Source organism: Oncorhynchus nerka, unplaced genomic scaffold (assembly GCF_034236695.1).
Source record: "Oncorhynchus nerka isolate Pitt River unplaced genomic scaffold, Oner_Uvic_2.0 unplaced_scaffold_974, whole genome shotgun sequence".
NCBI lineage: Eukaryota > Metazoa > Chordata > Actinopteri > Salmoniformes > Salmonidae > Oncorhynchus > Oncorhynchus nerka.
The window spans coordinates 233876-249126 of record NW_027040317.1 but is presented as its reverse complement, the minus strand read 5'-3'; the positions used below and the strand labels follow the sequence as shown (position 1 = coordinate 249126).

The 15251-nt window shown below is 42.8% G+C and overlaps 1 long non-coding RNA gene across 1 annotated transcript; it reads left to right on the top strand.

Moving 5' to 3' along the window:
• The first annotated feature begins 1714 nt into the window (after positions 1 to 1714).
• On the top strand, positions 1715 to 2142 carry LOC135570451 (uncharacterized). The gene is made up of 2 exons (XR_010463523.1): positions 1715 to 1775; positions 1900 to 2142. It is a non-coding gene; the product is annotated as an uncharacterized LOC135570451 (long non-coding RNA).
• Positions 2143 to 15251: the final 13109 nt, after the last annotated feature.

Below are 15251 nucleotides of genomic sequence, written 5' to 3'. Positions count from 1 at the left end.
ATAGGGTTATACACTGCTTTATAGGGTTATACACAGCTTTATGGGGTTATACACAGCTTTATAGGGTTATACACAGCATTATGGGGTTATACACAGCTTTATGGGTTATACACAGCTTTATGGGGTTATACACAGCTTTATGGGGTTATACACAGCTTTACAGGGTTATACACAGCTTTACAGGGTTATACACAGCTTTACAGGGTTATACACAGCTTTACGGGGTTATACACAGCTTTATGGGGTTATACACAGCTTTATAGGGTTATACACAGCTTTATGGGGTTATACACAGCTTTATAGGGTTATACACAGCTTTACAGGGTTATACACCGCTTTATAGGGTTATACACAGCTTTATGGGGTTATACACAGCTTTATAGGGTTATACACAGCTTTACAGGGTTATACACCGCTTTATAGGGTTATACACAGCTTTACGGGGTTATACACAGCTTTATATGGTTATACACAGCTTTACAGGGTTATACACAGCTTTACAGCTTTTTGTCACTGAAAAACACTGTTGGCCGCAACTGTGTTAAACCAGTTAAAACAGTAAGTGTGCATTTGCTCAATTATTTTGATGTGATATGAAAGTAGAGGGATTTATGTTTCTAGAACCGTACCGCAAGTGAGAATCAATTAACGTTTAGATGGAGTATTTGGCTGTTTTGGCTTCCTGAGCAAATGTGCCTTTAAAGTGCAAATCAGCAGTTGAAACAATAACAAAAAAGCCTGGGGGCTGGAGATATGTGACCATTCTCACATTCATAGACAGAGCTATGGATGCAAGGACTGACCATCCATGATATCTGACCATCCGATTATAGCTTTGACCATGTTTTAAGGCTATACTGTGTTTGTTTACATTAACTTTGTTTACAAAGATTGGAGTAAAACAAAGTTATATTGTATATATTCTGGGGGTTTGACAGTTGAACTAAGCTCATGAGGCATTTATAAAGTATGTTCTTCAAGAATCAATGGGTACATATCATTAATGTATAAATCCTAAAATGGATGTAGCAAATTCTGATTGCCCCTTTAAACAGAACATGTAAGGTCCTTGGACTATAACGAGTAACGTTAGGCTCCTTTCTTACATTATTGGGCTACACTTACCGGTCTCATACCCAAGTGGTATGTGTTGCCAAGACAAATCTGACATCCCAGATCATCGAGTTGGTCCACAGTGATTCCCTTCATCGTGCCTTGTGTACCAACAGGCATGAACACTGGGGTGCTGACCGTACAGTGAGGGAGTTTGAGATCACAAGCCCTCGCTTTGGTCACTGGACATTCGGCGATTATTCGGAGAGCAAGAGGAGCAACGATGGAAACGGCTTTCTTGACAACCATGCCTGTTTCAAGGCTGCTCGTTGCAGCTCCTCTGGTTATGGGCGCAGCCATGTTGTTGCACACAGACGACGTCAACAAGCACGTGACATACCGGAACTACAGTAATCTAATATTTGCATTGAGTTGTCAAAAATATGTCTTCATTACAATATCATTGACAGCAAACTCGTAGAAGCTATCCTTGCATGTCTTGTCATTTAATAATTGTGTCATCAAGTATTAATTTGCCCATTGAAGCAATGTCCAGGGGTGAACACACCCCTTTGACGTTGAAAACAACTAGCCAATGAAATGAGAGTGATTGGAGACGAGCAGTGAGATTGACCAATTATTTCATTGACAGGAGGCGGTAGCCTTATCACCGGTTAGGTCGGATGTCGACTTGCCTGACCGGATGGTGGAAGTTTTGTTTTGTGAGTTTTCTATCCGTTTCGTTTGGTTGACTTTGAGTATTTTCGTGTTTATAACAACACGTTATTGTAGTCCCACTAAATTGGGAGTTACACAATTTGTAAACATCATATTTTCCTTTGACAGAGTGAAGACAGGGCGGCTTGAAAGTTGGAATTCAACATTTCGGAGTAACCCGAGCACCTTGCTAACTAGTAACGTTAACGTAGTAGGCTAACGTTAGTTCGGGAGGGGAGCCGTTCCAACGAAACCATGGGGAACCGGGGGATGGAAGATTTGATCCCCCTTATCAACAAACTTCAGGACGCGTTCAGTTCCATCGGCCAGAGTTGTAACTTGGATTTACCGCAAATTGCTGTGGTCGGTGGGCAGAGTGCTGGAAAAAGCTCGGTCTTGGAAAATTTCGTTGGCAGGTTGGTGGTGCTCAAAGCTAACGTTAGCTAGACAGCTATCATATTTGTGGTTTAGCTCACTCAACTCAATTTGCAAAAGATCCCTGGAGTCAGCTTTTAGTAAGGAATTTCGCTAGCTAGATAACCAGTTAGTAAAGTTGTGAGATGATCCGTGCTCCTAAACGGGTATTTGGTCACATACTCATTTACGCACTTTGCGTAAGCAAACACAACTAAATGAAAGAGGAGGGACGAAATGTTGACGTTAGATGCGACGTTTGCGTGGCAAGCCAGGGCGAATAACAAATGTTTCAAAGGAAATCGTGAAAAGTTGCCTGGAGGCACTGGTCTAGGACCAGACATATTACATATTAGTATCTATTTATGTAAGGAAATAAAACAAAATGCAATAAATAAGGACCAAATAATTTTGCTATCTAGTGTTCTGGGGGCAACTTGCTCCTGCAATAGTGTCAGCGGTTGTCAGCAGGGCCGAACACGGAAATTAAATCAGGCTACTTCAGTCGACTGATCAGTAGATTAGATTGATAACTTATTTGTTTGTGTATTGTAGACTGTTCCCAGTACACATTGAAGTGTTTTACATTTGAGATGTATGTAATTTATAACTCTCTAGGTGACATGATGACATTACACAACAGAACACAACTAACTACAGTAGCTGCTTGTTTCAGTCTGGCATGGCTATGTTGAGCATAATCTGTATGGAGTGTAGTCTAGAATTTAGGTATATGAAAACATTTAGTTGATTATTAGTCTGCTTGTCCCCCTTTTAATCCACTTAAATATGATGCTGCACTTGGCAAGTTGGGGTGCCACAAAGTGTCCAACAACATTAGTTTCCCAGTGGTGTTTGCATAGGATCTGCTGTTATGTATAATTTCTATACCCTTATGAATTTTATACCCGTTGCCTGTAAAAAACAAAAAATATTACCGGTATTTAGGCAATGTATCCCGCGTAAATATGCTGTATAGTTTTGTGTGGTCCAAAAAACTTGTTTATAGTGGGTGAGTACAGAGATAATAGGTGGGTGAAGTGTAGACTGGAGAAAAATGTATTTTGTGTGATGTCACACTGGTGTTTAGCCCTTGAATGACTCCGTTCCATTACATTACACAAGTCATTGGAGGAAGGAGTTTTGTTAAAATCCCCAACGCTCGGTCTGAACATTAACGCCTTGATCACACTGACAGTGTCATTGCATTTTGGGACACCAGGAGTACATTAATTTCCAATGGAACACTGCGTTTGCCTTGTAGCAGTGCGTTCTGTGTGGGGCATACATTGGATTTATCGAAGGTATGCGTCAAACTGTACGCATAGACGGCTTGACAAAAATGTTAGCAGAAGGTGAATGTTAAACTTTTGTTGCACACCATCCAGATGCTGCAAACCATTTTGCGCAAGGACACTAGGTGTGCCCGAGGCGTAACGTGCATCGCTTGCGGTACGGTTTTGGAAGCATACGGAAGTTATCTTTCATATCCGCGGGAAATACTTTTCTAAAACGAAAGCATAAATTTGATATACACCTTTTTTTTTATAGGGTTAGGGTTACTGTTCTCACAACGCCATATCTCCATGTTACAGCACATGTTTATGCGAGACAGATGCTAATTAGCTATCTAGCATGCTATGAACACCTGTGTGTGACAGAAGATGGCTGCCAGAAACGTGTTGTCACTGAAAATACTGTCATGTGATAAAGCCTGTTAAAACATTGTATACTAAGTGTATGTTTTGCATAGTGAAATGATATTGGTGTAACATTAAAAGTAAAGGGCTTTTTGATTCTAGAACCGTTTTGCAATTAAGAATCGATTCACCTTTTAGATGGAGTTTTGGGCTACCAGAGCCAGTCTACCTCTGAAAATAACAACAGAAGATCCTTGGACCTTAATGAGTAATGGTAGACTTCTTAAGAGTACATGTTGGGCTAACTGGTGTTCTGCCCTTGTTTCAAAGGGAAACCTAGGTGTAGGCTTGTCTCCCACTGGTCTATTTATAAGTTCCATGCCACACCCGGAAATCGGCAGCGGGACAGGACCCACTATTCACAACCTATATGTCAGTCTATCACTAGGCTACAGCCTATACTTCTGTGTTGCACATAATCGCCTTGGGCCTAATCCTTTCCCCCTGTGAGGCTAATGAATGAAAATATGTACTCTATACCTGAGCTGCACCAGTTTTGTTCATTTATAATGCACTGATTGTCCATATCACTCACTAACCCAGTTTAGTGTTGGCTCTGAGGAGACTGTTGGATAGGATGTGTGAATGATGTATAAACAGCAGGTGTGTACCTGGCCCTGTGGGGTCTGGGTAGCCTAGTGGTTAGAGCATTGGACTAGTAACCGAAAGGTTGCAAGTTCAAATCCCCGAGCTGACAAGGTACAAAATCTGTCGTTCTGCCCCTGAACAGGCAGTTAACCCACTGTTTCTAGGCCGTCATTGAAAATAAGAATTTGTTCTTAACTGACTTGCCTAGTTAAATAGAGGTAAAATAAAATTTCCTATTTTCTCGCTAGCCTAGTCTGTTTTTAAACAAAAAATATCTATCAGCAAGAAATAGGCATTCAATTGAATTTCATGACTAGCATTGTGTTGACTCATACAGCTTATTGCAGAACTAGGCAGCTCATTATTTCCACTTTAGTGCTTCCTCTTTCTCACCCCATTTGATTGTTTTCTATTGAACAGTAGAAATCCACAATCTCTCCTTGCCGGTTGGTGTTGTGCGATCTAACCCACAGCCCTCTTTAACAGGCTGGTCCTGTCTCTGTCTCCCACATCAGCAGTGTGTGCTTCATATAAAGACACAAAACAAGCACCCATGAGCACCCATGAAAGCAGCTTGTTAAGCAGGTTTTCCCAATTCAAAGACTCACTCAGAAGAATATGACACACACACACACACACACACACACTTTTTCTAGCTATGCATTGCCTTGCACGAACACTTTGTTTTTGCATTATTTAAACCAAATTGAACATGTTTCATTATTTATGAGGCTAAATTGATTTTATTGATGTATTATATTAAGTTAAAATAAGTGTTCATTCAGTATTGTTGTAATTGTCATTATTACAAATACATTTTCAAAAATCGTCCGATTTAATCGGTATCAGCTTCTTTTTTTTTGTCCTCCAATAATCGGTATCGGCTTTTTTTTGGTCCCCCAATAATTGGTATCGGCGTTGAAAAATCATAATCGGTCTACCTCTAAAACAGTCTGTCTCACGGTTGGGTAAACAAGCAAGTTCATGGTCAACAAAGTGTGCAGGAGTCATGAGGCAAATAGCATAAAGCAGAAGAAAGAAATATATAAGGACTTGGGGCTAGTCGTTGTAAGTTCAGAGTCACTCGTCCCAACAAGAGCTTGACAGAGTAGCTCTCTGAGTCCAGTAGGCTATAAAAGTATGATAGAAAATAAATCAATAGTAGGCCTATCCTAGTTAATTGAAGAATACCTGGGTAAGTTAATTAGCCTATCTAAAATTCCGATCAGTCCAAAGCCTGCAGTGTGTGTGTAAGTGCATGTGTGGCAGGGGTACCTATAACAAACAGGGGGAGACAGGCTAGGGCAGACGGTGAACAGATCGCCAGGTGGAATCCAAGCAGCAGTGCAGCAGGCAACGGGAATAAGTGTCACAGCCACTTGGGAGAAGTTTCTTTCGGGAGGCAGATTCCTTGTAGAAAATCCCAGCTATCTAGCTAAAGTAGCTAGCAAGTCTCTGTCTACCATTCTTAACACTGAAGGGTTTGGGTCCTGCTGCCGATCACTATGGCATTTAGGCTGTTCAAAATGTTTTCTTCTGTTTTGATGTTGTTTTTGGGTATCTTTTTGTTACATAAGTTCAAATCAACATGTATTCGTCATATGCACAGGATGCAGCATAAACGGTGCAATACATTTATTTTCTTGTGGACTTCCTCAACACTGCAGTAATAATACCATTACCAGTAAAACTAATACTGTCATTAATAGTATAAAAGTTGACAATAAAGTCCTTAAAAAATCAAGTAATAACTCAGGATTTATTGTAAGCATTTACAAAATACACTGAATATTACAAATGCCAGTGTGCTGATATCAAGTTGTTGTGTTAAGAGGTGCTTAGGCTATATGAAGTGTTTTAGCTCTTGGTTTGAGACAGGATTACTTTAAGAAAGTATGGCTCCTGTGGCATAATGCAAGCTACAGAAGCAAACATACATGGCATGTGGGTGAAAGAGAAACCTGAGAGGAAGTGGAGTGTTTGACTCATTTTTCTGAATATTCTTTGAAGTAGCGTCATACCATCACAGAAGTTCTTCTGGGGGTAAAGATGGTCATTTCTGTCAGTGTGGACACGGAGACATGCCAGAGAAGTGTAATGACAGACTGGTTGTGGAGGTTTCTCTCTCTGTCTCTGTCTGTCTGTGTGGGGGGGACTGGCCGTAGTACATCTCCTCTGTCTACAGCAGCAACAATCAAATCAAATCAAATTTATTTATATAGCCCTTCGTACATCAGCTGATATCTCAAAGTGCTGTACAGAAACCCAGCCTAAAACCCCAAACAGCAAACAATGCAGGTGTAAAAGCACGGTGGCTAGGAAAAACTCCCTAGAAAGGCCAAAACCTAGGAAGAAACCTAGAGAGGAACCAGGCTATGTGGGGTGGCCAGTCCTCTTCTGGCTGTGCCGGGTAGAGATTATAACAGAACATGACCAAGATGTTCAAATGTTCATAAATGACCAGCATGGTCGAATAATAATAAGGCAGAACAGTTGAAACTGGAGCAGCAGCACAGTCAGGTGGACTGGGGACAGCAAGGAGTCATCATGTCAGGTAGTCCTGGGGCACGGTCCTAGGGCTCAGGTCCTCCGAGAGAGAGAGAAAGAAAGAGAGAATTAGAGAGAGCATATGTGGGGTGGCCAGTCCTCTTCTGGCTGTGCCGGGTGGAGATTATAACAGAACGTGGCCAAGATGTTCAAATGTTCATAAATGACCAGCATGGTTGAATAATAGTAAGGCAGAACAGTTGAAACTGGAGCAGCAGCATGGCCAGGTGGACTGGGGACAGCAAGGAGTCATCATGTCAGGTAGTCCTGGGGCATGGTCCTAGGGCTCAGGTCCTCCGAGAGAGAGAAAGAAAGAGAGAAGGAGAGAATTAGAGAACGCACACTTAGATTCACACAGGACACCGAATAGGACAGGAGAAGTACTCCAGATATAACAAACTGACCCTAGCCCCCCGACACATAAACTAATGCAGCATAAATACTGGAGGCTGAGACAACAATGAATGAGTCCAGCAGTGGGAATACACCCTAGAAATTAGAACAGCTCTTGTTCTGTCCCGCCTTGGCTGCCTGCCTCCACACTTTTGTTGTGCTAGGTGAATTCCGTTGAGCTCTGATGTCATCTAGCCTAATGGTTGACTGGCAGCCGCTTAAGTCTTTGACTCTGACTCGTGTTCCTCTTCCATTGATTATGACGTTTCACAATGAGCAAAAGTCAGTTCGGTTGTCATTGAAATGTACCACCGCAAGATATCTTGTAATGAGTGGTGTAGCAGAAGTTGAAGTAGGCATTTCATAAGGCAGTCTAATTGAATGTGGACCTCCGTCTCCCAGGTGCCCTGCTGCTATTGACTGTCGCTGGTCAGGTGGGATGGTGTTTGCCCGTGGTATTCTGTTCATGTTGGAGACGTGATCGCCTTTCCTTGTTGTTCCCTGAAACTGACTAGTGGTTGTTTTTTGTGTGATTTTAGGACATGTTTATATATCGAATCTAATTAGGCTGCAGCTAGCGACTGGAACGAGCTGCAAAAAACACTCAAACTGGACCGTTTTATCTCAATCTCTTCATTCTAAGACTCAATCATGGACACTCTTACTGACAGTTGTGGCTGCTTTGTGTGATGTATTGTTGTCTGTACCCAATAATGTTTGTACTATGTTTTGTGCTGCTGCCATGTGCTGCTGCCGTGTTGTCATGTTGTGTTGCTTCCATGCTGTGTTGTCATGTGTTGCTGCCAATCTATGTTGTCATGTGTTGCTGCTATGCTGTGTTGTCTTAGATCTGTCTTTATGTGGTGTTGTGGTGTCTCTCTGGTCGTGATGTGTGTTTTATCCTATATTTGTATTTTATTGTTTAATCCCCCGTCCCTGCGGGAGGCCTTTTGGTAGGTCATCATTGCAAATAATAATTTGTTCTTAAATGACTTGCCTAGTCAAATATAACATAAAAACACTCACTCACTCAGCAACTGTGTGTCTATGTACATAAGGACAACCAAAGGGTTCATATCAGACTTTGCTGACACCCAGGAGGATATTTTGAAATACTGGTTAAATGCATCTGTGCGTTTGAGCATGGCAATAAGCTAACTTAGATGACCTAAGTTGCTGTCCAAGGTGAATAAGTAATAGAGGGGCACTAGCCTAACCCTTGTTGCTCCCCTTCTCAGAGAGTCATCTGACATGGCTGCATCTAAACTGCTGAAATACTACCAACACCTGTACCGTAATAAACAAATACCACACCAAGGACAATAAAAACGCTATTAGCAGATGCTGCCATTAAATGGTTACCACTCTGCTTTGGCTTTCTGTAGAATGGTTCTGTGTGCTGAATTGCACTCTGTGGTATTAATAAAATGACATTTTCCATGCTTTTCTCTTTTTTTATGTCTATGTCTGTTATTGGACTTTGAATAACTTGATGTAGATCATTGAGGATCATGTGGTCTCCACTCTAGCTCTCTGTGTGGCTGTTGGCCTGTGATGTCATTGTCCCTGGGGGCAGGAGTATGGAGGTCATATCTAGCTGTACAAGCTGGTTGGGGCTGGGCTGTTATCTGATTTGCTGTGCCAGTGTTGGCAGCGGAGTAGAGGAGACTAGTGGACTATGAACCTGGGAGGTGACCAGGAACTGACTGACTCTCATGGTTTGCGAATTGGAATGTTTTGCCTAAATGGTAACAAAGTGAGGGGAGATGATGCAAACTCCTTGGAGGGAACAATTAGCCCAGCGTTTCTCTCCCTCTAAAAACAGAAATAAATGTTTTGGCATTTACAAATATTATTTTGGCCTTTATTCAGACTACAATCGCTCATGTTTTTTTGTGCTTTTTTAACAAAATAACCTCAAATATCGTTATATATTATCAAGTTGATGACATAGTCATATAGCCCAGCACCTACATAAAGCAGAGTGACTCACTCATTCATGGCTTTGGATCAAAATAAATAAGTACCAACATGCTTTCTGATAGTCTTTAATAAAGAAATGTTTTGGCCTGGACACCATGTACAGTACTATAAAAGCCCATTATGGGCTATTAGTACGACAATATACCTTTACCAACACCTCTCTGTATTTTGATACATTGTTTATGGGGCCCCCGGAGTGGATGGGGGCTCCTGCAGTGCAAAATGCGTTGCTACAAATGCAGGTTCGATACCCGTGCCGGCCGCCACCGGGAAACCCATGAGGTGGCTTTTGGTTTTAATTTAGATTCCTCCAATCCTCTATGTAATTATTGGCGGAGAGTCAAGCCATATTTTTTGATATACTGTAGGCCTACCGTAGACTACGTGAGTCTCACTAGTGTTGAGTAATGTGGTGTAGGACTTATTTATTTAAAGAGCATATTGAAGTTAGAAGCAATAGGATTTTAAGCAACTATTTTAGAACCTTTCCCGCTGCTCTGAGAAAAGCATGGGGACTGGTCTTGATATATCAATGAGATTTGCACTTTCTCTTCATCTCTGTGTGTATTGGTTAGACTAGAATTAGAAAATGTTACGCTCTTAGTGTAACCTTTTATTTAACTTGGCAAGTCAGTTAACCTCTTGCCTCTACTTGGGACGCTTGCGTCCCAACTAGAGCTCTGGAAATGCAAATGCGCTACGCTAAATGCTAATAGTATTAGTTAAAACTCAAAAGTTCATTAAAATACACATGCAGGGTATCAAATTAAAGCTACACTCGTTGTGAATCCAGGCAACAAGTCCGATTTTTAAAACGCTTTTCGGCGACAGCATGAGAAGCTATTATCTGATAGCATGCACCAATACACTACAACAGAAAAGCACAGCAGGGGACGTAAACAAAATAATTAGCATTTCGGCGTTACACAAACCGCACAATAAAATAGAAAACAGTCATTACCTTTCACCATCTTCTTTGTTGGCACTCCTAGATGTCCCATAAACACTATTGGGTCTTTATTTCGATTAAATCGGGCCATATAAAGCCAAGATATCGTTATATGTAGACTGTGTGATAAACGAAAAAAACAGCGATTTCACAACGTAACGTCATTTTTTAAAATTCAAAAAGTAGACGATAAACTTTCACAAAACACTTCAAATACGTTTGTAATGCTACTTTAGGTATTAGTAAACGTTAATAAGCGATAAAAATCATCCGTAGGCGATGTAAATATCATTAGCTGTCGTCTTGGAAAAAATTTCAGGAGAGAGCTCTTCCGGAATGATCTGGGCGGAGACCGGAGGTAAGCGGTGCCCCTGTTTCGGTTCAACCAAGAATCAAAGATGATTCAATTCACAAGACTCTAGACAACATGGGGATGCTGTGGGAGTTGAATGCTCGGTCTTATCTAATTCGGCTCACTGTTAACAATTGCTGGAAGTGGCGCAAGGATATTTATTTCCATTTTCTGTGATCAGGTTTTCCTGCGCTTTCCGATGTAACGCACGTTATGTAATAGCCACAGTCGTGATTTAACCAGTTTTAAAAACGTCCGAGGGTTTCCTATCCACACATTCTAACCATATGAACGTACTATATTCCTGGCATGAGTAGCAGGGCGCTGAAATGTTGCGCGATTTTTAACAAAATGTTCAAAAAAGTAGAGGGTCGACTGAAGAGGTTAAGCAAGTACCAGTGAAAAGTTTGGACACCTACTCATTCCAGGCATTTTCTTTATTTTTTACTATTTTCTACTTTGTGGAATAATAGTGAAGACATCACAACTATGAAATAACACATATGGAATCAGTTAAGAACAAATTCTTATTTACAAGGACAGCCTACTCCTTCCTCCCCGTCGGGGAATTGCACCCCGGTCTCCCGCGTGCCAACACAACATGGGGATTCTTTAGGTAAATAACCCTGTACTGTAGCCTACTCCCGACCATCAAATAGAACAGCGCCATAATTTCCGTTCCATCCTATCAGAAACCCAGAGGGTTTTTTGTTTTTCTTGGAATAGAAACACCATTTTCAGAAATGTTACTAAATTCATTTTCTTAATATCAGTCCCATATACTATGTTCTTACAAAAAAGGTTTTAAATTCTCTAGTACAGACACTTTTGAAGGCTATCAAATGCTTCTCAAAGATGCTCTCTGGTGGTCAAACTAGCACTAACTAGCATTAATGGTACCAGAGGTTCACACTTAAATAACGTACCATAGAATTCTGCGGCACCAAGCAAGCTGCGCCGCTGTACGCTGTAACTTTTAAAGGACGAACCACTGTATGCCCACACTGAACACCACACATTTGCTGCTACTGTAGACTGAATGATAGAACAGCTATTTCCGTAATGTTATGGGATGCTTTTCTCTCCAAACTGTAAGTTAAAGCGGGTACAGCCTCTGTGTTCACAGTAAGCACACGCCGGAAGTTGCACAGAATTTTGACAACGTTCAAATTTGCGCTCCGCTGACCTGAAATTTGCACCTTTCCCTCAAAAAAATGTAAGAACATTGCTTAGAACTATAAGTTAAGAATAGCTATAGGAAATCTAAGATGCGTTACACAAATAAATTATATCCAGCTCAGAGCTCCAGAAAATCTTTGGAGGGAGTTGAAAGTCCGTGATGCCCAGCAACAGCCCCAAAACATCACTGCTCTAGAGGAGATCTGCATGGAGGAATGGGCCAAAATACCAGCAACAGTGTGTGAAAACCTTGTGAAGACTTACAGAAAACGTTTGACATCTGTTATTGCCAACAAAGGGTATATAACAAAGTATTGAGAAACTTTTGTTATTGACCAAATACTTATTTTCCACCTTAATTTGCAAATAAATTCATAAAAAATCCTAAAAAGTGATTTTCTGGATTTTTTTTCTTCTCATTTTGTCTGTCATAGTTGAAGTGTACCTATGATATAAAAAAAATACAGGCCTCATCTTTTGAAGTGGGAGAACTTGCACAATTGGTGGCTGACTAAATACCTTTTTGCCCCACTGTATCTATTTTCTGCGGCATTGAAGGGGGGAGGCTCAGAGACTGCTGGTCTTTGCTTGGCCTATTCATAATGCATAGAATGATACACAATCTGTTCAGCTCCTCTATCATTTACAGCACATCAATAATGGACATGCACCCACATGTCCTCTCTTCCCTTCAAGTGGGGGCTTTTATGACTGTATATCTCTGGATATGGTGTGTGTGTGTTAGGTCGTGTATTTCTTCTATTCACAAGGTGCATGGACTCACAGAAGTATCTCGTTCTGGCCGTGTCTCTGACTATCTGTGTGATACTGTGATCATGTGTCTGTCTTTGTCCAGTTGAACTGATGAAGTGTGTGTGATGGGAGACGAGGACGGGTCCAGTGAGAGTGGTGGTGATGTATAACTAGTGTAATGCATTAACAGTCTCTCCCCTATTCCCTCTCTCCCCTATTCTCCCGGCTCCCCTATTCTCCCGGCTCCCCTATTCTCCCGGCTCCCCTATTCTCCCGGCTCCCCTATTCTCCCGGCTCCCCTATTCCCTCTCTCCCCTATTCTCCCGCTCCCCTATTCCCTCGCTCCCCTATTCCCTCGCTCCCCTATTCTCCCGCTCCCCTATTCTCCCGCTCCCCTATTCCCTCTCTCCCCTATTCTCCCTCTCTCCTATTCCCTCTCTCCCCTATTCTCCCGGCTCCCCTATTCCCTCTCTCCCCTATTCTCCCGGCTCCCCTATTCCCTCTCCCCTATTCTCCCGCTCCCCTATTCCCTCTCTCCCTTTTTCCTCCCTCTCTCTCCACCTCTCCATTTCTCTCTCACCCCCTGCCAGAGCTTTTCTATACTGGCATCCCACTCTCCCAGTTAGGCTGGTTTTCTCTATGACAAACAAAACACTCTACATGATCTGCAGCACACAACATTAGTGCTGTATTCAGGCCATCCTGAATGTTCCCACTGTTCAACAGGTCTAGTCTATAGTGTGAGTGCCTCTGTAATAGTCAACAGTATGGCTCCATCCTGATTGTCCTGTGTGTGACACATAGACTAGAAGCTAAAGCAGACTGACTCTAAGCTATCTCCATTCCCTCAGACGTCTCTCTGCATGTGGCGTTAGATGTTGGGTTAGAAAGAGGAGGGAGGTAGGTTTGTCTTGTTGGACTGTGCTGTACCAGGCCCAGAGTTCAGCCTTATTACCACCAGATGTAGGGAGTTTTCTGTTGCACATTTTATTTATTTTATTTAACCTTTTATTTAACTAGGCAAGTCCGTTAAAAACAAATTCTTATTTACAATGACGGCCTACCCTGACCAAACCCTAACCCGGACGACGCTGGGCCAATTGTGCGTCGCCCTGTGGGACTCCCAATCACGGCCGGTTGGGAAACAAACCAGGGTCTGTAGTGACTCCTCTAGCACTGAGATGCAGTGCCTTAGACCGCTGCGCCACTCGGGAGCCCCAAAGTCAGGCTAGAGGCTACAGCAGGCAGGCAGGGCCCCAGCCCAGAGTGCGAGAGTCCCGGGAAGCAGGGTGTGGTGGCTGGTGGTTGTGAGGTATGTGTTCCCCTCTGAGAGATGACTCAATTGGGCTGTTGGGTTTGGAATGGTCCTGACTGGTGCCTGGTGATGGTCTGTCACTTTAAGAGGGAAACAGACATAATATACACAAGAAAGAAACAACAACAGGCAACTCTATGCACAGTTGCACAAGGTCAGGCTAGTCTGCACTGTAGGCCCATGTTTCTGTCAGATTAAAGTTCAAATAAACGTCCTCTCACTGTCAACTGCGTTTATTTTCAGCAAACCTAACATGTGTAAATATTTGTATGAACATAACAAGATTCAACAACTGAGAAGTAAACTGAACAAGTTCCACAGACTAACAGAAATGGTGTGACTAATTATGTGACTAACAGAAATTGAATAATGTGTCCTCTGAACAAAGGGGGGGTTCAAAAATCTAAAATAAGTCCGTATCTGGTGTGGCCACCAGCTGCATTAAGTACTGCAGGGCATCATCTGTTACCCCACTCTTCCACCAAGGCACCTGCATGTTCCTGGACATTTCTGGGGGGAATAGCCATAGCCCTCACCCTCTGATCCATCAGGTCCCAGATGTGCCGATGGGATTGAGATCTGGGCTCTTCTCTGACCATGGCAGAACACTGACATTCCTTTCTTGCAGGAAATCACGCATAGAACGAACAGTATGTCTGGTGGCATTGTCATGCTGGAGGGTCATGTCAGGATGAGCCTGCAGGAAGGGTACCACATGAGGGAGGAGGATGTAACGCACAGCGTTGAGATTTCCTGCAATGACAACAAGCTCAGTCTGATGATTCTGTGACACACTTCCCCAGACCATGAAGAACCCTCCACCTCCAAATCGATCCCGCTCGGCCTCTGTGTAATGCTCATTGCGTTGACGATAAACATGAATCCGACCATCACCCCTGGTGAGACAAACAGCGACTTGTCAGTGAAGAGCACTTTTTGCCAGTCCTGTCTGGTCCAGCGATGGTGGGTTTGTGCCCATAGGCGACGTTGTTGCTGGTGATGTCTGGTGAGGACTTGCCTTACAACAGGCCTACAAGCCCTCAGTCCAGCCTCTCTCAGCCTATTGCGGACAGTTTGAGCACTGATGGAGGGATTGTGCGTTCCTGGTGTAACTCCTGTACCTGTCCCGCAGGTGTGATGTTCGGGTGTACCGATCCTGTGGAGGTGTTACACGTGGTCTGCCACTGCGAGGACGATCAGCTGTCTGTCCTGTCTCCATGTAGGCGTCTCACAGTATGTTCTTGCCCTGGCCACATCTGCAGTCCTCATGCCTCCTTGCAGCATGCCTAAGGCATGTTCACGCAGATG